This window comes from Somniosus microcephalus, chromosome 5 (genome assembly GCF_052327205.1).
Source record: "Somniosus microcephalus isolate GS21.2 chromosome 5, FLI_Smic_1.0, whole genome shotgun sequence".
Lineage (NCBI taxonomy): Eukaryota > Metazoa > Chordata > Chondrichthyes > Squaliformes > Somniosidae > Somniosus > Somniosus microcephalus.
Window position 1 is genome coordinate 320,139,925 of NC_140991.1, and position 24,701 is coordinate 320,164,625.

Below are 24,701 nucleotides of genomic sequence, written 5' to 3' on the forward strand. Positions count from 1 at the left end.
GGAGAGGGTGCAGAGGAGATTGACCAGAATGATTCCAGGGATGCGGGGCTTCAGTTATGTGGAGAGACTGGGGAAACTGGAATTGTTGTCCTTGGAGAAGAGAAGGTTAGAGGAGATTTAATAGAGATGCTCAAAATTATGAAGGGTTTTGATAGAGTAGAGAGGGAGAAACTGTTTCCAGTGGCAGGAGGCTTGGTAACCAGAGGACACAGATTGAAGATAATTGACAATAAAGCCAGAGAGGAGATGAGGAGACTTTTTTTTACACAGCAAGTTATTGTGATCTGGAATGTGCTGCCTGAAAGGGCGGTGGAAGCAGATTCAATAGTAACTTTCAAGAGGGAATTGGATAAATACTTGAAAAGGAAAACATTACAGGGCTTTGGGGAAAGAGCAGGGGAGAGTGGGGCTAATTGGAGAGCTCGACCAAAGAGGTACAATGGGCCGAATGGCCTCCTCCTGCGCTGTGTGAAAACAGACCATGGACGGTGTGTGGAAGTGGGTTTTAACAATGAAGATGTCTGGATCACAGGAAAGGTTCAGAGTTCGCAGCAAATCTTATACAGGAATCCTGCGCTTTTAAAATGTGTCGAAAAATATATTTATCATGAAACTGTGATAAACACAAAAAGGTAATTTATGAAGACCCACAAGATAAGATTCCTCAATATCGAGTTCAACAATTTCATATCATAACCTCGGCCCCCATTACATTTTTACATATTTTTTATCCATACCTTTGTTTTGGCCCTTTCCCCCCATTTTTTTCTCTCCCACATGGCAGCTGACTCCCATTCTGCCAGCGCATTTCACACCTAATCTAGAGCCGTCTTTTGTCTCCACTAGTCCTATCACCATCTCGTCTGGTTTTGAATACCTCTTAATGTCTCTTCACTTCTCTCTTGTTCTTTCATCCCCATTTCCCAGCCCCCAAACTGGCCTTTTAATCGGTTTAATTTCCTGTGTTTTTTCAGTCCTGACGAAGGGTTTCGACCTGAAACGTTAACTCTATTTTCTGTCCACGGATGTTGCCTGGCCTGCTGAGTTTTTCCAGCGTTTTCTGTTGTTATTTCAGATTTCCAGCATCTGCAGTATTTTGCTATCAGATAAGATTCCTGTCCCGACCTCACATCTCAGGATGCCGGGGCATAGTAACATAGAAACATAGAAGATAGGAGCAGGAGTAGGCCATTTGGCCCTTCGAGCCTGCTCCGCCATTCAATGAGATCATGGCTGATCATCCAAATTCAGTACCCTGTCCCTGCCTTCTCCCCATATCCCTTGATCCCTTTAGCCTCAAGAAATATATCCAACTCTTTCTTGAATATATTTAATGAACTGGCCTCCACCGCCCTCTGTGGCAAAGAATTCCACAGGTTCCCCACTCTCTGGGTGAAGAAATTCCTCCTCGTTTCAGTCCTAAATGGCTTACCCCTTATCCCTAGACTATGACCCCTGGTTCTGGACTCCCCGGCCATCAGAAACATCCTTCCTGCATCTAGTCTGTCCAGACCTGACAGAATTTTATAGGTTTTGATGAGATCCCCTCTCAATCTTCTAAACTCCAGTGAGTATAAGCCCAATTGACACAATCTCTCCTCGTACGTCATTCCTGCCATCCCAGGTATCAGCCTGGTGAATCTTCGCTGCACTCCCTCCATGGCAAGAACGTCCTTCCTCAGGTAAGGTGACCAAAACTGCACACAATACTCAAGGTGTGGTCTCACCAAGGCCCTGTACAACTGCAGCAAGACATCCTTGTTCGTGTACTCGAATCCTCTCGCTATGAAGGCCAACATACCATTTGCCTTCTTAACTGCCTGCTGCACCTGCATGCTTACCTTCAGCGACTGGTGCACAAGGACACCCAGGTCTCTCTGCACTTCCCCTTCTCCCAATCTATTGCCGTTCAGATAATAATCTGCCTTCCTGTTTTTGCCACCAAAGTGGATAACCTCACATTTATCCACATTATAGTGCATTTGCCATGTTTCTGCCCAATCACCCAACCTGTCCAAATCGTACTGGAGAATCATACATGTCAAATGTCAGCTTTTTAGCTGAGTGCCGGTATTTCAGCCCAGGTGTCAGCTTGTTTTACAAGAAATGGGAATGGGAGTTGTCAGAATCAACCAATCGGGTGGCTGAATGGTGGGAGAAGGCTGTTGGAAGTAATTACTCAGATGCTCCTGTCTCTCACTGGGGATAAATGGAACTTCTATCACTGGGTGACAGTGAATGGCCAGCCCGTTGGACAACTCGACGATTTCCTTTTAGTGTGAGGTATAAATGTGCTGCCCATTCCCTATCGCCCATCCTTTACCCTGCCATACCAGTTAGAATGGTCCTCACTGGTAGTTACGTACCAGTTTGAGGCAGAAATGTTTCCAGATGAGCCGATGATTCCTGAGCGTTGCAACGACAGGCGTGCTCGTTTAGCGTTTACGTGATCCAAGGAAACTACTTACCTGAAGCTTTAAAACTATCATCGTTTTCCCCACAGGGACTTTCTGCAGCATGCCCAGCTTGTCTTATGTGAAGATTTATTTTGCTGCAGACAAACTGCCTCTTACACTGTTCCACGGAAGCTCAGTGTAAGCTCGAGGAACAGCACCTCATCTTTCAATTAGGCACTTTATAGCCGTCTGGACTCAACATAGAGTTCAACAATTTCAGATCATAACCTCGGCCCCTATCACATATATTTTTTATCCACACTTTTTGTCTGTGCCTTTTTTTTCTTCTCCCCCACATGGCAGCTGTCCTTCATTCTGCCTGAACAATTCACACTCCATCTAGAGCCATCCTTTGTTTCTTAACCTGTCCCATTACATCTCCTCTCGCCTTGAATATCTCTTAATGTCTCTTAATCTCTCCTGCCTTCTATCCTATCACAGACCTTCCCTTGTGTTCTTTCCTCCCCTCCCCCCTTTCCCTGTTCCTGCACTTGCTTAAAAACCTGTTCCATTTCCGGCTTTATTCCAGTTCTGACGAAAGGTCATCGACCTGAAACGTTAACTCTGTTTCTCTCTCCACAGATGCTGCCTGACCTGCTGAGTATCTCTAGCATTTTTATTTCAGATTTCCAGCATCTGCAGTATTTTCTTTTTGTGTAGTGTGAGAAGGAGTTGGGACCCGATATTAATGGGGTGGCGGGGAGGCTGCGGGTGAGGCCGAGTTCGGCCGAAGATCCAGGCAAGGCCGGAGACGGGGAGATCTTTAATGGAGCAGAAATGGAGTCAGGTTGCCGTTTCCTGAAAGATTCACATTTCTATAGCACCTTTTCTTATGTTCATTAATAAATAGACATTCTTATTATGAACACAGCTAGCTTTTGCTAGACACTTTTATTGAGCACATGTGGACTAGGTACAGTATCTGTAGAGGCATCCATCTTGACTGCTGCCTTGTGGGTAGCCTAGTGCCTCATGGGTAATGTAGTCTTAATATACATACATCTATATACAGCTCTACACAGCTCTACGGCTCCACCTAGTGTCCACTATAGAATGACATGTTACTGATCATTACATCCCCCTTTCTTTGAGGTTTAACAAAATCAATATCAATCAACTTTCAAGAAAACAATAAAGATAATATCAGTAACACTTTTGTTAGTGCTCTATAAACATAAACATTTTCAAAACAGTCAACACATTTTCAAAGCTTTACATTGTACTCAAAGATTAAGTCTATCAGGCTTTTTTACTTCACGTGTGGATCTTCTTAACACAGGTAAGTCTGATGTGTCTTCATGAGATTGTTCTGGTGGTGAATGACAAGATGCAGTTACGGCATTGTCATCAATCTGGTCTTGAATAGTCTCTTGTGTTTTTAGGGGAGAACTGCGGTTCCTCCGGAGAATCTGACCTTCCTCAGTTCTAACAGTATATGACCTTGGTCCTACTTCCTCAAGAACTGTAGCTTTCCTGTTCCATGCACCTGGATCCTCAATCCTGACAACATCATCCCTTGTCAATGGTTTTAGAGTTTTGGATGACTTGTCATAGTATGATTTCTGTTTCAGCTTTAACAGTTGAAGTCTCTGTCTCAGTTCCTCACTTTGCTGTTACATAGATACATAGATACATAGAAGATAGGAGCAGGAGTAGGCCATTCGGCCCTTCGTGCCTGCTCCGCCATTCGATGAGATCATGGCTGATCCTTTAATTCAGTATCCCGTCCCCGCCTTCTCTCCGTAACCCTTAACCCCTTTTGCCCGTAGAAATATATCTAATTCCCTCTTAAATATATTTAATGAGCTGGCGTACACTGCCCTCTGTGGCAATGAGTTCCACAGGTTCACCACTCTCTGAGTGAAGAAATTCCCCCTCATCTCTGTCCTAAATGGTTTAGCCCTTATCCTTAAATTATGTCCTCTAGTTCTGTTCTCACCCGCCAAGGGAAACATTCCTTCTGCATCCAGTCTGTCTAGACCTGTCAGAATTTTATACACTTCTATGAGGTCCCCTCTCAATCTTCTAAACTCCAGTGTGTACATCCCTAAACTACATAGTCTCTCCTCATAGGTCATTCCCGCCATTCCTGGTATCAGCCTGGTGAATCGCCGCTGCACCCCCTCCATGGCAAGAACATCCTTCCTCAGATGAGGCGACCAAAACTGTACACAGTACTCGAGGTGTGGTCTCACCAGTGCCCTGTACAGCTGCAGCAAGGTATCCCTGTTCCTGTATTCTAACCCTTTTGCTATGAAGGCCAGCATACCGTTTGCCTTCTTGACCGCCTGTTGCACCTGCATGCTCGCCTTCAGTGACTGGTGTACAAGAACACCCAGGTCTCTCTGTACTTCCCCCTCTCCCAATCTATTGCCATTTAAATAATAATTTGCCCTCCCGTTCCTGCACCCAAGGTGGATAACTTCGCACTTGTCCACATTATAGTGCATCTGCCATTTATCCGCCCAATCGCCCAGTCTGTCCAAATCGCTCTGGAGCTTCCTGGTCTCTTCCTCTGAGCCCACCCCCCCTCCTAGTTTAGTGTCGTCTGCAAATTTGGAAATGCTGCATCCGACTCCCTGATCCAGGTCATTAATGTAAATTGTGAACAGCTGGGGGCCCAGGACAGATCCCTGTGGTACCCCACTTGTTACTGCCTGCCATTCAGAAAATGAGTCGTTTATTCCAACTCTCTGTTTTCTATCTGACAGCCAGTTCCCTATCCACGCCAAAACTTTCCCCTTTATCCCATGAGCCTCAATTTTCCATGCTAATCTTTTATGTGGGACCTTATCGAAGGCCTTTTGGAAGTCCAGGTACACCACATCTACTGGCTCTCCCCCATCTATTCTACCAGTTACTCCCTCAAAAAATTCCAATAGATTAGTCAAGCACGATTTACCCTTTGTAAATCCATGTTGACTCTGTCCTATCCTGTCCCCATTTGCTAAGTGCTCCGCTATTTCATCCTTAATGATGGACTCCAGCATTTTGCCCACAACTGATGTAAGGCTTACAGGTCTGTAATTACCTGCTTTTTCCCTACCCCCCTTTTTGAATAGTGGGGTAACGTTAGCTACCCTCCAATCCATCGGCACTGTTCCCGAGTCTAATGAATTCTGAAAAATCATCCTTAGTGCATCCGCTATCTCTAGGGCCACCTCCTTCAGTACCCTAGGATGCATGTTATCAGGCCCTGGGGATTTGTCCACCTTCAATCCCTTTAGCTTCCTTAACACCATATCCTTAGAGATATTGATTTGCGTCAGTTCCTCCTTTGCCAATGTCCCTATTTTTCCCGATATCCCAGGGAGGTTTTTTGTGTCTTCCTTCGTAAAGACTGACCCAAAGTATGCATTTAGTTGATCTGCCATTTCCTTATTTCCCATTATATATTCCCCCGTATCTGACTGCAATGGACCAACTTTGGTTTTCACCAGTCTTTTCCTTTTGATATACTTATAAAAGCTTTTGGAGTTAGTTTTTATATTTTCCGCCAGCTTGTTTTCGTAAGCTATTTTGCCCCTCTTGATTATGCCCTTTGCCCTCCTTTGCTCTATCTTAAACTGTTCCCAATCTTCCGCTCTGGCGCTTTTTTTGGCTATTTTATACGCCCTATCTTTGGATTTTATGCTGTCTCTAATTTCCCCTGTTATCCACGGTTGAGTCACCTTTTTAGATTTCCTTTTATGCCAGATTGGTATAAACAATTTTTGCAATTTTGTCATTCTATCTTTAAATGTTTGCCATTGTTTATCTACCTCCAGTCCTCCCAGGAACGTTGTCCAATCAGACCTACTCAGTTCCCGTCTCATGGCATCATAATTCCCCTTGTTTAAATTCAGGACCTTAGTCTCTGAGTCAATTTCTTCGCTCTCCATTTCGAGTGAGAAATCGATCATGTTATGATCGCTCTGACCCAAGGGTCCCCGTACAACAAGATTACTGATTAGTCCCTTCTCATTGCACAGTACCCAGTCCAATATAGCCTGTTCCCGAGTTGGTTCCTCGACATATTGATCCAGATAACCATCCCTCAAACACTCAAGGAATTCCTCCTCCTCATTATTTTTACTGATTAGGCTAGTCCAATCTATATGTAAGTTAAAGTCACCTATGATGACAGCTGTGCTCTTATTGCACGCTTCTCTAATTTCCCTCGTGATGCCCTCCCTAACCTCTATTTTACTATTTGGAGGCCTATATACCACTCCTATTAATGTTTTTCGCCCCTCGCTATTTCTTAGCTCCACCCATATAGATTCTGTATTAACTGAGTTAATATCCTTCCTTTCAATTGCATTTATCCCCTCTTTTACTAGCAATGCTACCCCTCCTCCCTTTCTTTTTTGCACAGCAGGGTAGCGTGGTGTAGTTCAGCAGGTGAAGAACCACAGTCTAAAGGTGAGGCTCAGTAGCTCAGCAGGGCGAGATAAGGATCAGACTTGCTTTCTGTCACTTTCTTCAGTAGCTGCTTGAGAACTTGAACACCTTTCTCTGCCTTACCATTTGACTGAGCAGACAAAGGACTGGATGTGATGTGCTGAAAGTCATAATGTGCTGCAAACTGTTGCCACTCCTTACAGTTGAAGCATGGACCATTGTCGCTAACGGCAATCCTGGGAATTCCATGTCTGGCGAAGATGGATTTCACTTGTATTATGACACTGCTTGCTGTGGTGCTTGAGAGCAGCGCCATCTCAGGATAGTTAGAATAGTAGTCAATCACTATTAGATAGCCTTTACCATTTAAATGAAAAAGGTCCATACCAACCTTTTGCCATGGTGCTGTTGGTATGTCAGCTACTATCATTGGTTCCTTTGCTTGTTTGTTTTGGTGTTTCTGACATGTCTCACATTTGCCTATCATGTTCTCAATGTCCTTATTTATGCCAGGCCAATAAACAATGTCTCTTGCCCTCCTTTTGCATTTTTCAATTCCGAGGTGTCCCTCATGAATCCTTTTGAGCATGTCTTGACGTAGAGCCTGTGGAATGACTATTCTGTTCTGTTTTAGTAATAGTCCACTTGCGACACTCAATTCTGACCTTATGTGAAAATATTTTGGACAGGAACCTTTTGGCCAACCATGATGAATGTTCTCTATTACTGTTTGTAATACTGTATCTTTTACTGTTTCTTCTGCTATTTGCTTTGATTTTGTGTCTGACACGGGCAGTGCAGCAGTGACCATACTCACATGAACATTCACGTCTTCTTCAGTAGAGCTCACATGACTCATTGTGGGTGCTCAGGATAGTGCATCTGCTAACACTATGTATTTGCCTGGTGTGTAGATCAGTTCAAAGTCATATCTTTGCAGCTTCATCATGAGTCGTTGAATCCTTGGAGACATCTCATTCAGGTTTTTTTTTATGATGGCAACCAGAGGGCTGTGGTCTGTCTCAACTGTGAAGGTGGGAAGTCCATATATGTAGCCATGAAACTTTAGTCCAACTACCAAGCCTAGACATTCCTTTTCAATCTGGGCATATCGACACTCAGTATCAGTCATAGACCTGGAGGCATAGGCAACAGGCTTCCAATCTTCACCCTCTGCTTGTAGCAAGACCGCACCTAGGCCATCTTTTGATGCATCCGTTGACACTTTGATTCTCTTTGTTGGGTCAAAGAAAGTGAGTACAGGTGTGGTTGTCAGCACTGTTTTAAGATTCATCCACTCTTGTTCATGTCTTTCTGTCCATGCGAAATCATTTGTTTTATGTAGCAGGTCTCGCAGACAGGCTGTCTTGGCTGACAAGTTAGGAATGAACTTTCCAATGAAGTTTATCATCCCCGTGATGCGTAGCACTCCTTTTTTGTCAGTGGTTCGGGGCATTTTGAGTATGGCGTTTACTTTTTCCATATCTGGCTCTATTCCTTTACCAGATAGATTATCTCCTAGGAAAGTGACTTCCTGGACGCCAAACTGACACTTGGCTTTGTTGAGCTTCAGTCCATTCCGGCATATGCTCTGTAGCACTTCAGTCAGTCTCTCATTGTGTTCTTTCAGTGTGGAGCCCCAGATGATGATGTCATCAACATAGACCCGAACTCCTTCCAGACCTTCAATTATGTGTTCCATCGCTCTATGAAAGATTTCAGATGCAGATATTACCCCGAAAGGCATTCTGAGGAAACAATACCTGCCAAATGGTGTGTTGAAGGTACAGTATTTGGTGCTCTCTTCATCCAGTTTTAGTTGCCAAAATCCTTGTGAGGCATCGAGCTTTGTAAAGTATCTGGCACCTGACATTTCACTGGTGATTTCTTCTCACTTGGGAATCTGGTAGTGTTCACGTTTTATGTTTGCATTTAAGTCCTTTGGATCCATGCATATTCTTAGATCATTGTTCTTTTTCTTTACACATACCATGGAGTTAACCCAGTCTGTTGGCTCTTCGACTTTCCTGATGACTCCTAGTGTGGTCATTCTGTCCAGTTCATTCTTGAGCCGGTCACGCAGGGGTGCTGGAACTCTTCGTGGAGCATGTACCACTGGCTGAGCATCCTCCTTTAGCTGGATCTTGTAAGTGAATGGTAGAACTCCAAATCCTTTGAACACATCCTGGAAATTATTCACTACAGAATCCACCGAGTCATCTGGTCTGCTTATGGCACAGTTTATACGGTAGACTCTCTTGACCAGTTCTAAGTCCTCACAAGCTTTGTCACCCAGTAGTGAATTAAGCCTTTCAGCCATAACAGAAAACATGAGATGATGCACTTTGTCTTTGACTGTCACTTTAAGTCTGCATACACCTAAGCTATCTATTTTCTGTCCATTATAGTCCTTCAGTAGTACTGACTTTTTCTGTATTTTGGGCTTTTCTTTCATATTGTTAATGTCACTCATACTGATTAAGTTTGCTTTTGCCCCAGTGTCTAGTTTCAAGGTAACTAATGCTCCATTTACCTGCAGTGGGATCATCCATTTGTCCTCTTTTACTGCATTAACTTTATGTTCAGCATTGTCCATTTCTGAGGGCTGCACATTTTCTGTATCCTTTTTGATATTGTCACATGACACCATTCCTACAAAAAATGTCTCACTTAAATCAGTGTCCTCAATTACATTAACTCGTTGCCCTTTCTTAGTTTTTACTTTTGAAAAGCATTGTTTGGCAAAGTGATTCTTTCCATTACACTTTGTGCACATTTTTCCAAATGCTGGGCATTGTCTTAACTGGTGTTTGTAACCACAGCATTTACAATTAAAAATTTCATCCTCCGATTGCTTTTCATTTCTGTTCTGCTCATGTTTCTTCCCCTTGTAGGACACAGCACTGACAGCAGCATTATCACTCATTACAATCGCATCATTATTGATTTCACTGAAAATCTTCACGTGCTTTCGAGCTAGCTCGCTGGCTTGGCATATTTTCACAGCATTTTCCAAATTTAGTTCGGTTTCTCTCAACAGACGTTCCCTGACTTTTTTATCATGAATACCAAACACAATCTGGTCACGAATCATGGATGCTTTGAGCTCAGAGAAATTACATGTCTGTGCTTTCAGTTTCAGATCAGTTATAAAGCTATCAAAAGTCTCATTTTGCTGCTGTGTCCGAGAACGGAAGATGTATCTTTCATAGGTCTCATTCTTTTTGGGAGAGCAATGTGCATCAAATTTTTTTAGCACATCTTCTAATTTTTCTCTGTTCTCCTCTGGATTAAATACAAATGTATTAAATACCTCTATCGCCTGTGGGCCTGCAACCGTAAGCAGCAACGCTATCTTCCTTGCGTCTGGCTTGATACCGAATCCGATGGCTGCAATGTAGAGTTCGAATTGTTGTTTAAGAGTCTGCCAATTGTAGTCGATATTTCCTGTGAGTTTCAAACGCTCTGGTGGCTTCAAATTCTCCATGTCGCTTTTCACAATTTTCAGCAGATCTTCACCATCCTGGTACCGTCTTATGTTCATTAATAAATAGACATTCTTATTATGAACACAGCTAGCTTTTGCTAGACACTTTTATTGAGCACATGTGGACTAGGTACAGTATCTGTAGAGGCAGCCATCGTGACTGCTGCCTTGTGGGTAGCCTAGTGCCTCATGGGTAATGTAGTCTTAATATACATACAGCTGGTTGGTGTAGTCTTATATACATACAGCTATATACAGCTCTACACAGCTCTACGGCTCCACCTAGTGTCCACTATAGAATGACATGTTATTGATCATTACACCTTTCACGACCCCCGGACGTCCCCAAGCGCTTTACAGCCAATGAAGTACTTTTTGAAGTGTAGTCACTATTGTAATGTAGGAAACGCGGCAGCCAATTTGCGCACAGCAAGCTCCCACAAACAGCAAAGTGATAATGACCAGATAATCTGGTTTTAGTGATGTTAGTTGAGGGATAAATATTGGCCCAGGACACCGGGGAGAACTCCCCTGCTCTTCTTTGAAATAGTGCCATGGGATCCTTTACATCCACCTGAGAGAGCAGACGGGGCCTCGGTTTAATGTTGCATCCGAAAGACGGCACCTCCGACAGTGCGGCGCTCCCTCAGTACTGCCCCTCCGACAGTGCAGCACTCCCTCAGTACTGCCCCTCCGACTGTGCGGCGCTCCCTCAGTACTGCCCCTCCGACAGTGCGGCGCTCCCTCAGTACTGCACTGGAGTGTCAGCCTAGATTTTTGTGCTTAAATCTCTGGAGTGGGACTTGAACCCACAACAGGCAGAGTAGGTAATTTTAAAACAATAGCAAAATACTGCGGATGCTGGAAATCTGAAATAACAACAGAAAATGCTGGAAATACTCAGCAGGCCAGGCAGCAACTGTGGAGAGAGAAATAGAGTCAACGTTTCAGGTCTGGGATCCTTCATCAGAACTGGAAAAAGCTGGAGATGTAACAGATATTAAGCAGGTGTAGAGACGGCGGGGGGTGGGGGGTGGTTAGGAGGGGAGGAAGGAATTGAAGGAACATCCTGTACTTTTGTAAGAAGCAGGAAAGATAAAATGTTGCAAATGGGAGTGGCAAAAATCATACTGCATGAAAAATGGGGGCAGAGGTTATTGTCTGAAATTGTTGAACTCAATGTTGAGGCTGTAAAGTGCCTAATCGAAAGATGAGGTGCTGTTCCTCGAGCTTACGTTGAGCTTCATTGGAACAATGTAAGAGGCCGAGGACAGAGAGATCAGAGTGGGAGTGGAGCGGTGAATTAAAGTGACAGGTGCCGGAAGCTCAGGGTCACCCGTACGGACTGAACGGAGATGTTCCGCAAAGCGGTCGTCCAATCTGCGTTTGGTCTCCCCGGTGTAGAGGAGACCGCATCGTGAGCAGCGAATACAGTATATTATAAAAGCCTGGTCCAGCTGTTGAGTTTGATGGAACTGGCTCGATGTAAATTGAACCATTTCAAGTCACAAAATCTCTGCTGTTTCTCTCATCGATACCTCTTACCTTTCACAATACCTATTGTTAACAGATACCTCTTTAAAAAGATAAAGCCTGATTTGTCAGTGCATCATGAACACCCTGATCTGTCAGTGATAGTTATGAACATGAATCTCTCATTTTCACACTTCTGCCTCCTTGTGATCTAACAACGTCTGTCTGAAGCAATTAAAATCATTCTTTACAGTCAAAGCAGTCTCGCACCAAACAAGCCAGTCAGCCAGTCAAACCATCCACACAGTCAAAAATCAGTCTACCATTTAAAACACTGACAAAGTGAAATAATAAATAGAACACTTCTGCAGTCAATTGGTTTGACAATCAAACCTTTCACAGTGGATTTAAAGATCTGTCTGTTAAGTTGCAATGGCGGAGTTTTTTCCCTCGTCTTGTTGCTCCTAATTCTGATATTTCTTTCAGTTTCTAACAGAATAACAAAAATACATCTGTCATTTAATGCAAAGTAAATGCCTGGATGATCATCTGAAACGAACCAGAGGCAGAACAAGTTAGCAGGACTTCTCCACAGGCAGACGAAGCAGCCCTCCGTCAGTGCTGGACCCAGCTCATGATAGAGGTTTACAGGAAACTCTCGATTTACCGGCACCCAAACAACCGGAAATCTCGGTTAACCGGCAAAATTCAGGAGTAGGTTCAGTGAAGTTTTACTTCATATTAGTGGCTGTTTCTTGATTCTTGGCTGTGTAATCGGGGGTTCCTGCACTTGTTGCTAAGCAACAGGGACGCTTGGTCTGTGGCCGGGCTTCTTGCACCTGTTGCTAAGCAACAGGGAATCCTGGATTTGTGGCTGCGTACGGAGCTCTCGTACCTTTTAACTGTAACTCTCGGTAATCCGGACTTTTTGATAAACCGGCACCACGCCGGTCCGGTCGGTGCCGGATAAAGAAGAGTTTCCTGTATATGTTTGGGGTTTCAACACACAGGGGGGAAAATTGGCTCGCACCCCCTTTGGGGCGATAACTTCGCCGGGGCGCAACTTTTAGCGCCCTGAAAAAGTTAGCGCCCCCGCGCCCGAAATTCAGTGAGAGCGCCCCACGCAGGAGGCGGGGCTCTACTGGAAGCACTCTCCCTCCCTCTTGGTGCTCTCCCATTGAATATCGCGGTGCTTGTGCAGCAGCGCCACACGCGTCGGCACATAGCACTGCGGTACTGCAGGCCTCCCTCCCCTGATTAAAGGTGAGGGGCCTAGCGCAGCGCGCACCGGGGCCCTGCTGGACCACCGGGGAGCGGGGTGGCAGCAAGGGAGACCAGCACTCGAGAGGAGGAGCGCTGGGCTGACAGATCGCGGCCGGCACCCCGCAGGAGGAAGCCCGAGGCGGCAGGAGCTGGCAGGTGGCCCAACAAAGAATGGCTGCCTGCCACCTGCCCTTTAATTATCGTCGCCCCGGCTGCAAGAACACCCCCCCCAGCCCTATCGGACACCATGTCCGGCGATAGGTCAGGGGGTGTGAGCCACGTTTGCGGCCGGGACGCTGTGCGCGGCAATGACACCCCCTCGGGGCACTACCGAGAGGCACAAAGCAACTGAATCTTTCCCCCACACTGTTTGGTACCTGGATGTCTACTTGGTCAGAGATTCCAACTTGCAGCCATGTCAGTATTTCATATAAAAAAGAGCTGTGTTGTAAGAACTGAAATCTACTGAGTGTTAGATTTACTGTTTTGCTGCTTAACAACAGAAGTTTCTATTTCAACTTCCAGCAGGCTAACAAATTGGAAGCCAGCGAAGATTCATAAATAGTTGAAGAATAATTATTTCTGGGATAGACATTCATTGTATTTTCCCCTTTAAGATAGCCCTGAACAATGTTCCCTTGAATTTCTTTTGGCCGATGCGGCCCCTTTAACACGCTGCGCTGGTCATTCAAAATTCCGTGAACGCGCGGTTTTTCTATTTACGAGCCGGCTGACTGGCTGCGCGGGACCTGTGGAGCGCCGTGCAGCCACGCCGCTTATAGGGAACGTTGGCCCTGAATTTCCATCGGGGTTTGTCCTGATCTCCTTACATGATTTTGGTGGGAGATCGGCGGAACACTTAGCGAAACGGCAGGAAATTCAGGGATGATATTTCCACACTCGCCTGGAAGTTCCACGGGATTTCTCCGGAGAAGCAGCATAAATGGCTGAGAACGGCTGTTTATGCCATTTCTCAGGGATTTATGTTAATCTTCTGCCAAACTGAGAACGAGACACCGAGAGTAAGCTTGCAGAATTTCTGGGCCTCTCCCCCCCTCTCTCTCTCTTAGGTTCCTCTGCACCATGTATTAGTTCCTGACTGCTCCCAGGCCTCTGCTGGTATCACTACAACAACAACAACTTGTATTTATATAGCACCGTATAACGTCCCAAGGCGCTGCACAGGAGTATTATAAGACAACAAATTTGACGCCGAGCCACATAAGGAGAAATTAGGGCAGGTGACCAAAAGCTTGGTCAAAGAGGTAGGTTTTAAGGAGCGCCTTAAAGGAGGAAAGAGAGGTAGAGAGGCGGAGAGGTTTAGGGAGGGAATTCCAGAGCTTAGGGCCCAGGCAGCTGAAGGCACGGCCACCAATGGTGGAACGATTATAATCAGGGATGCTCAAGATGGCAGAATTAGAGGAGCGCAGAGATCTCGGGGGGTTGTGGGGCTGGAGGAGATTACAGAGATAGGGAGGGGCGAGGCCATGGAGGGATTTGAAAACGAGGATGAGAATTTTAAAATCGAGGCGTTGCCGGACCGGGAGCCAATGTAGGTCAGCGAGCCCAGGGGGCGATGGGTGAACGGGACTGGGTGCGAGTTAGGACATGGGCAGTCGAGTTTTGCATGACCTCAAGTTTACGTAGGGTGGAATCTGGGAGGCCGGCCAGGAGTGCGTTGGAATAGTCAAGTCTAGAGGTAACAAAGGCATGGATGCTACTCAAGGATAGCCAATGTGACTTGTCCTCCAACTTTCATTTTCCCTGTTGGAAAACATATTGTCCCGGCACTCTACATTTCCCTGACTGCTGATCCAAGATAGGGAACATTCTGTGTGAGGAACGAAGGCTGTATGCAATGCTCAATAACAATAGCTACTTTCAATGGATCTCCATTAACAGTGATTTCCTTGAAAGGATTTGCAGGCAGGTTGACACATCCACAGCTCAGCACTGTACTGTACTCGTGAGGAACCAGATTTGAACAAATCACATAAATGGCATCTTCAGGAAAATAGAAAATCAGGAAATGTCTTCACCTTAGGTCTTAAAATGTTGATATGGCGGAAAAAATAATGGCTTCTCTGTACAATCGATGAGGTGAAGGAGCTAATACCCCCTCTGGTACATCAGATTCTTTTTGTTTACCAATGTTCGAATAAATATGGACTTGGCTGTGTGAATTATTTCTTAACTCCCATAAGTTGCATGTCAATAACATACTGAAACCATGGAAACTGGATTCATAGGGTTTGATATTTCTTCTCTGTTTTTTTAGGTGGCGTTGGGACATTAATACCAGTAACCTGGGATGGTCTAGCCTTCCACTGCAATGCTGCCCCAAGAAGAGGTTGCATTGAAATTCCCCACCTTAAAACCTGCCAGTCTGCAGTACCGCCCGCCCAGCATAAGAACATAAGTAACAGGAGCAGGAGTCGGCCATTCCGCCCCTCGAGCCTGCTCCGCCATTCAATAAGATCATGGCTGATCCAATCTGGCCCTCAGCACAACTTTCCCGCTCTCTCCCCATACCCCTTGACTCCCCTGTAGTTCAAATATCTGCCTATCTCCACCTTGAATATATTCACTGACTCCGCCTCCACAGCTCTCCGGGATAGAGAATTCCAAAGATTCACCACCCTCTGAGAGAAAATTCCACCCCAACTCAGTCTTAAATGGCCGACCCCTTATTCTGAAACTGTGGCCCCTAGTTCTAGATTCCCCCACTAGGGGAAACCTCATCTCAGCGTCCACCCTGTCAATCCCCCTCAGAATCTTATATGTTACAATAAGATCCCCTCTCATTCTTCTAAACTCCAATGAGTATAGGCCCAACCTGCTCAACCTTTCATCCTACGTCAACCCCTTCATCCCAGGAATCAACCTAGAGAACCTTCTCTGCACTGCCTCCAATGCAAGTATATCCTCCCTTAAATATGGAGACCACAACTGTACGCAGTACTCCAGGTGCGGTCTCACCAACGCCCTGTAAAGTTGTAACAAAACTTCCCTACTTTTATACTCCATTCCCCTTGCAATAAAGGCCAACATTCCATTAGCCTTCCTAATTACTTGCTGTACCTGCATGCTAAGTGTTTGTGTTTCATGTACTCGGACCCCCCGACCCCTCTGCACCGCCGCATTTTGTAGTCTCACTCCATTTAAATAATACAGGAAACTTTGTATTATCCGGAGGTTAACTGTCCGGAATGCTCGAGCCGCCGGCAAAAATCAGGAGCCGTTTCATTAGGTTTTTTTTTGTTGCTTTTTTTACACCAGTCAGACTTTGCAAGGTCTCGCTGAAGCTATTGCTAAGCTACAGAGACGCTTGCAAGGTACTACCGGCTGTTTAGAAGCAACAGGGTTTGTTGCCAGATACGGAGCTCAAAATCTCCGTATGTTTCAACATTAGCGCTGGTTTGTCCGGCAGTTTTGATGGGACGGCAACAGCTCGGTCCCGTCGGTGCCGGATAGCACAAAGTTTCCTGTATTTTGCTTTTTCATTCTTCCTTCCAAAGTGGATAACCTCACATTTTCCCACATTATACTCCATCTGCCAAATTTTTGCCCACTCACTGAACCTCTCTATATCCCTTTGCAGACACTTTGTGTTCTCCTCACAACTTGCTAACCCACCTATCTTTGTATCATCAGCAAATTTGGCTACAGTACACTCGGTCCCTTCATCCAAGTCATTAATATAGCAATTGTCCGGTTGCATGTAAATGGAGGGCGATGGGCGCGACATGGGTCCATGCACAATTTCATAGGAATGTAGGTCCATTAGGAACAGAAGGAGGCCATCGGGTCTGCTCCGCCAATTAATTAGGTCGTGGCTGATCTGTACCTCAACCCCATTTACCCGCCTTTGCTCTATATTCCTTGATATCCTTAGCCAACAAAAATCTGTCCATAAGAACATAAGAAATAGGAGCAGGAGTCGGCCACATGGCCCCTCGAGCCTGCTCTGCCATTCAATAAGATCATGGCCGATCTTCTACCTCATCTCCACTTTCCTGCATAGAGCCATAGTGGGAAACATTTGGTTGCTTTGCGCCTCCCGTTAGCGCCCTAGCAACTAGCGCCCGGGTGCAGCGATGTTTGCGCCGCTCGCAAAATTGACCAGACATTTTGCGGCGGCACTAAACACTGCCGCCACGATCTCCTGCGCCCGCAGATCGTGACGTCCGTCGAGTGTGCAACGTCCCGGACCAGATATTGAGTGGCGCCCCCTGTCTTACCGCCTGCCGCTAGCAACGACAGGTTGAGGGGAGCGTTTTGCAGTTGGGAAGGGACTGGGGGAGCGCTATTTAAAGGCGACTGCTTCCTGCCTTTTTTTGTCGGCGATATTTTTGCACCACGCATTCTGAGAGAGAGAGAGACTTCTGGAGAGATTCAACGCTGTGTGAAAGAGTTTTGGTTACTGAGCAGCACTTTGCATGTTCATTTTGATTTGATCTTCCTTGCATCGATTTAGAAGAGACTGTGGGGGCTGCACTCTGAGCTCTTTCCCATGGCCTCTCCATTGTTCTTTCCAGCAGATTTGATGGACAGGTCTCTCCAGGCCAAGATTCAAGGCTGCAATGAGCAGGCTGTGGATGGAGAGCAAGATCGACCCTCCCCTTTAAGAACTGGCCGGCACCAGTGTGTCTGTGTTCCATTGCTGACTGACATCACATGAGCTCCGCCAGCACTCTGAGGTAGCGCCTCGCTCCTCGGCGTTAGTGCCTTAAAACAGGTGTGAAGCGCCTGATTTAGCGCTCCAATCACCTCCAGGGGCGATAGAAGCCAAATTTGCAGTCGGAGGCGACAATTAGCGCCAGGCGCTAAACTCTGCGCCCGGCCGATAATTGCACTCCAAACGGGGCGATACCGAATTTCTCCCCCATAGAGTCATAACAGCACAGAAGGAGGCCATTCGGCCCATCGAGGCCGTGCCGGCACTCTGCAGAGCAATCCAGTCAGTCCCATTCCCCCACTCTATCCCCGTAGCCCTGCAAGTTTATTTCCCTCCAGTGCCTATCCAGTCTCCCCTTGAAAACATTGAGTGTCTCCGCTTCCACCACTTCCGTCGGCAGCGAGTTCCAGGTCCTCACCACTCACTGCGTAAAAAAGTTTTTCCTCACATCCCCCCTGTATCTCTTGCTCAAAACCTTAAATCTGTGTCCCCTAGTCCTTGTACCATCAACTAGTGGGAACAGCCTTTCCCCGTCTAGCCTATCCAAACCCGTCATAATCTTGTACACCTCGATCAAATCACCCCTCAACCTCCTGCTCTAATGAAAACAAATCCAGCTTCTCCAACCTGTCCTTGTAGCTAAGATCCCCCATCCCCGGAACAATTCTGGTAAACCTCCTCTGCACCCTCTCAAGGGCCTTCTCATCCTTCCTAAAGTGTGGTGACCAGAACTGGACACAATAATCCAGTTGTGACCTAACCAACGCTTTAGAAACAGCAGCAGAGGACCTCGACAATGAGACGCCTCAACAAGATTGTTCATCAGAAGAACCATTGGGGTCTTAAGGGCACATTTTCACTGCCTGGACAACAGGTCGGGGGGGGGCTCTGCAGTGTGCTCCAGTGTGTGTGTCACGGCCATGCTGAGCAGCAAAGATGGAGGAGACGTCGATCGGGGTTTCTTCACACATTGTCCTTTCTTTCCCTTCTTACTTCTGTCTCACCCTATGACTCTACAGGGCGAACTGTGAATGCTTCAGCAATCATTCATCTGTGTCTGCTCTCCCTTCACGCTAACAGCCAACCCTTGCCCCTCTCTTTCACTAAAGGTGCTGAAGGTGTGTACACCCCTGTGCCACTCCAGGGACAGCTTTCCTGAACATGCAACGTCACACAATCTGGCCTCAGCACACAGCGGCTCAGAGATTGGCACCAGGCGTACTCTAGAGGGTAGGTTGGAGCAGTGGTGAATCACCGACCACAAGTGTGCAGGAGCTAGGGCAGGGGGGTAGGACGCCACAGGTGCCAGCTCCCCGGCGGGCGAGATCACACACTCGCTCTGCTGCAGAACACACAGATGCTGACACCGGGGGCCCAGGATACTGTAGAAGGCTGATGATGGACATACACCAGGAAATGCTGGGTGCACTGGGCAGACTACCAGTGAGCTTGCACACAATGGGCCTGAAATTCGGGTCGGGGGCTTCCCGCGGGTGCAAGCCTCCGACCTGCACTTACCTAGCGCGCCGGCCGTTGTGCTGTGGGCCCCGCGTGGGATTCCGACCCGGGGCCTCCTCCAGCTGCCGGCGCGCAGTGCTTGCGTATCCCAGGGGCGCAGTTAGTTCGAAGCGTCCCCTGGGATCACATGGGCCATCGGGAGCCAATCGGAGCAGGGAATGCTTCATGCATAAGTTTGACAGGAGGGGCTGTCAAACCTATAAATACTATAAGCCCCAAAACATCACTAAAACTTCAAATAATTTTTTTTTTAAATCACATTTTTAAAATAACTATAAATTACATGAAATAACTATTTTAAACAATCATTTAAATTTTTGAAAAATTTAATTACATTTTCTAACAGGGCTAAAAATAAACTTACCTTTCTTTAAAGTATTTAAAAATAATAAACCTGTGGAAAAAATGTTTTAATTTTAATTAATTCACCACTTACCTTGTTAAAAGCAGGCCTTGTGACTGCTTTTTAAAAGTGTAACTCCTGGAGACTTACCCTCCCGGAGAAACCTGCAAAAAAACGTAAGTTTGATGCGCACACGCAGCCTCTCCGGCGCACGCGTTCCACCTGTCAACCCCTTCTTTCAAGGGAACGGAAGTTCCGGTTTCCCATGCATGCGCAGTGCATGCACGAAACCGGCACTTTTGTTGGGCCTACACGTGAGTACCCAGCGCGTACTCACCTGTGGGGACCTGAATTTCTGGGCCAATGGCTCAGAGCGTGGAGGAGTCCAACTCCAACTTGTGTCGGGGATTCACGCAGAGCATGGAGACCATCCTGTCCAGCACGGAGTGAGTGGTCAGCTCCATGAACACAACAGTGGTGACCTTCATGATGGAGTCCCTGCTGACAACCCTGACAGCCTCCATGGCAGCTCACACTGCTGTAATGAAACCTCAGACTGCTGCCATCTTGGCTCTGGGGGCCACTGTGTTGGCCGGGGCTTCCAGAGAGTCGCATCACTCCTGCACTTTGTTCTCACACAGGGCCGGAGGAATGCTGAGCTGCAGTCCCAGGAGAGTGGCCTTGCTTCATGGGTTAAAACTCCACAGCATTCCCGACCATAATTCCTTCCCCGCCCCGCCTCCAAAACCCCGCCCCAGAAAATATCAGAGCCATGGATTTAAAAAAAACTTAAGTCTGGTCATCCAAAACTTGGCTGCCTGTGTCCTAACTCGCACCAAGTCCCGTTCGCCCATCACCCCTAGTGCTCATTGACCTACATTGGCTCCCGGTTAAGCAGCGTCTTGATTTCAAAATTCTCATCCTTGTTTTCAAATCCCTCTGTTATGAATCTTATGATCCATGAAGAAAGCCTCATGAAATAACACTGGACGGCCAGCTGCTGGCGCCGTCCAAGGAGTATAAATACTCGGGCGTGGGCCCAGCTTGCCCAGGACATTTTGTAAACAGGAACTAGTGAAAGATAACTAGACCTCCATGTTTTGAAACAAGTTGATTAAAGCCTTGCTTTATACTCAAACCAAGTGTGTAGTGAGTTTTATTATGTCAACCTCCGTGGCCTCGCCCCTCCCTATCTCTATAATCTCCTCCAGCCCCACCCCTTGAGGTCTCTGGGCTCCTCCAATTCTGGCTTCTTGAGCATCCTTGATTATAATCGCTCAACCATTGGTGGCCGTGCCTTCAGCTTCCTCGGTCCTAAGCTCTGGAATTCCCTCCCTAAACCTCTCCGTCTCTCCGCATTTCTCTCCTCCCTTAAGACATTCCTTAAAACCTACCTCTTTGGTCACCTGCCCTAATATCTCCTTATGTGGCTCGGTGTCAAATTTCATTTTATAACACTCCAGTGAAGCTCCTCGGGACGTTTTACGACTTTAAGGGTGCTGTATAAATACAAGTTGTTGATGTTTGATTTGATTCTGTAACACGCGTACAATCACTGGTTTGATTTGAGTCTGTAACACGCGTACAATCACTGGTTTGATTTGAGTCTGTAACACACGTACAATCACTGGTTTGATTTGATTCTGTAACACGCGTACAATCACTGGTTTGATTTGAGTCTGTAACATGCGTACAATCACTGGTTTGATTTGATTGTGTAACACGCGTACAATCACTGATTTGATTTGATTGTGTAACACGCGTACAATCACTGATTTGATTTGATTCTGTAACACACGTACAATCACTGGTTTGATTTGATTCTGTAACACACGTACAATCACTGGTTTGATTTGATTGTGTAACACGCGTACAATCACTGATTTGATTTGATTGTGTAACACGCATACAATCACTGGTTTGATTTGAGTCTGTAACACGTACACTCACTGGTTTGATTTGAGTCTGTAACACGCGTACAATCACTGATTTGATTTGATTCTGTAACACGCGTACAATCACTGGTTTGATTTGAGTCTGTAACACGCGTACAATCACTGGTTTGATTTGAGTCTGTAACACACGTACAATCACTGGTTTGATTTGATTCTGTAACACGCGTACAATCACTGGTTTGATTTGAGTCTGTAACATGCGTACAATCACTGGTTTGATTTGATTGTGTAACACGCGTACAATCACTGATTTGATTTGATTGTGTAACACGCGTACAATCACTGATTTGATTTGATTCTGTAACACACGTACAATCACTGGTTTGATTTGATTCTGTAACACACGTACAATCACTGGTTTGATTTGATTGTGTAACACGCGTACAATCACTGGTTTGATTTGATTCTGTAACACACGTACAATCACTGGTTTGATTTGATTGTGTAACATGCGTACAATCACTGATTTGATTTGATTGTGTAACACGCGTACAATCACTGATTTGATTTGATTCTGTAACATGCGTACAATCACTGGTTTGATTTGATTCTGTAACACACGTACAATCACTGATTTGATTTGAGTCTGTAACACGCGTACAATCACTGATTTGATTTGATTCTGTAACATGCGTACAATCACTGGTTTGATTTGATTCTGTAACACACGTACAATCACTGGTTTGATTTGATTGTGTAACACGCGTACAATCACTGATTTGATTTGAGTCTGTAACATGCGTACAATCACTGGTTTGATTTGATTCTGTAACACACGTACAATCACTGGTTTGATTTGATTCTGTAACACGCGTACAATCACTGATTTGATTTGATTCTGTAACACGCGTACAATCACTGGTTTGATTTGATTCTGTAACACACGTACAATCACTGGTTTGATTTGAGTCTGTAACATGCGTACAATCACTGGTTTGATTTGATTCTGTAACACACGTACAATCACTGGTTTGATTTGAGTCTGTAACATGCGTACAATCACTGGTTTGATTTGATTCTGTAACACACGTACAATCACTGATTTGATTTGAGTCTGTAACACGCGTACAATCACTGATTTGATTTGATTCTGTAACATGCGTACAATCACTGGTTTGATTTGATTCTGTAACACACGTACAATCACTGGTTTGATTTGATTGTGTAACACGCGTACAATCACTGATTTGATTTGAGTCTGTAACATGCGTACAATCACTGGTTTGATTTGATTCTGTAACACACGTACAATCACTGGTTTGATTTGATTCTGTAACACGCGTACAATCACTGATTTGATTTGATTCTGTAACACGCGTACAATCACTGGTTTGATTTGATTCTGTAACACACGTACAATCACTGGTTTGATTTGATTCTGTAACACGCGTACAATCACTGGTTTGATTTGAGTCTGTAACATGCGTACAATCACTGGTTTGATTTGAGTCTGTAACACGCGTACAATCACTGGTTTGATTTGAGTCTGTAACACACGTACAATCACTGGTTTGATTTGATTCTGTAACACGCGTACAATCACTGGTTTGATTTGAGTCTGTAACACGCGTACAATCACTGGTTTGATTTGAGTCTGTAACATGCGTACAATCACTGGTTTGATTTGAGTCTGTAACACGCGTACAATCACTGGTTTGATTTGAGTCTGTAACACGCGTACAATCACTGGTTTGATTTGAGTCTGTAACACGCGTACAATCACTGGTTTGATTTGAGTCTGTAACACGCGTACAATCACTGGTTTGATTTGAGTCTGTAACACGCGTACAATCACTGGTTTGATTTGAGTCTGTAACACGCGTACAATCACTGATTTGATTTGATTCTGTAACACGCGTACAATCACTGGTTTGATTTGAGTCTGTAACACGCGTACAATCACTGGTTTGATTTGAGTCTGTAACATGCGTACAATCACTGGTTTGATTTGATTGTGTAACACGCGTACAATCACTGATTTGATTTGATTCTGTAACACGCGTACAATCACTGGTTTGATTTGATTCTGTAACACGCGTACAATCACTGATTTGATTTGATTCTGTAACACGCGTACAATCACTGGTTTGATTTGAGTCTGTAACACACGTACAATCACTGATTTGATTTGATTCTGTAACACGCGTACAATCACTGGTTTGATTTGAGTCTGTAACACGCGTACAATCACTGGTTTGATTTGAGTCTGTAACACGTACACTCACTGGTTTGATTTGAGTCTGTAACACGCGTACAATCACTGATTTGATTTGATTCTGTAACACGCGTACAATCACTGGTTTGATTTGAGTCTGTAACACGCGTACAATCACTGGTTTGATTTGATTCTGTAACACGCGTACAATCACTGGTTTGATTTGAGTCTGTAACACACGTACAATCACTGGTTTGATTTGATTCTGTAACACGCGTACAATCACTGGTTTGATTTGAGTCTGTAACATGCGTACAATCACTGGTTTGATTTGATTGTGTAACACGCGTACAATCACTGATTTGATTTGAGTCTGTAACATGCGTACAATCACTGGTTTGATTTGATTGTGTAACACGCGTACAATCACTGATTTGATTTGATTCTGTAACACGCGTACAATCACTGGTTTGATTTGAGTCTGTAACACACGTACAATCACTGGTTTGATTTGAGTCTGTACAACGCGTACAATCACTGGTTTGATTTCAGCCTGTACAACGTGTACAATCACTGGTTTGATTTCAGTCTGTACAACGCGTACAATCACTGGTTTGATTTCAGTCTGTACAACGCGTACACTCACTGATTTGATTTGATTGTGGAACACGCATACAATCACTGGTTTGATTTCAGTCTGTACAACACGTACAATCACTGGTTTGATTTCAGTCTGTACAACGCGTACACTCACTGGTTTGATTTGAGTCTGTAACACGGTAACAATCACTGGTTTGATTTGAGTCTGTAACACGGTAACAATCACTGGTTTGATTTGATTCTGTAACACGTTAACAATCACTGGTTTGATTTGATTCTGTAACACGCGTACAATCACTGGTTTGGTTTGATTCTGTAACACGGTAACAATCACTGGTTTGATTTGATTCTGTAACACGGTAACAATCACTGGTTTGATTTGATTCTGTA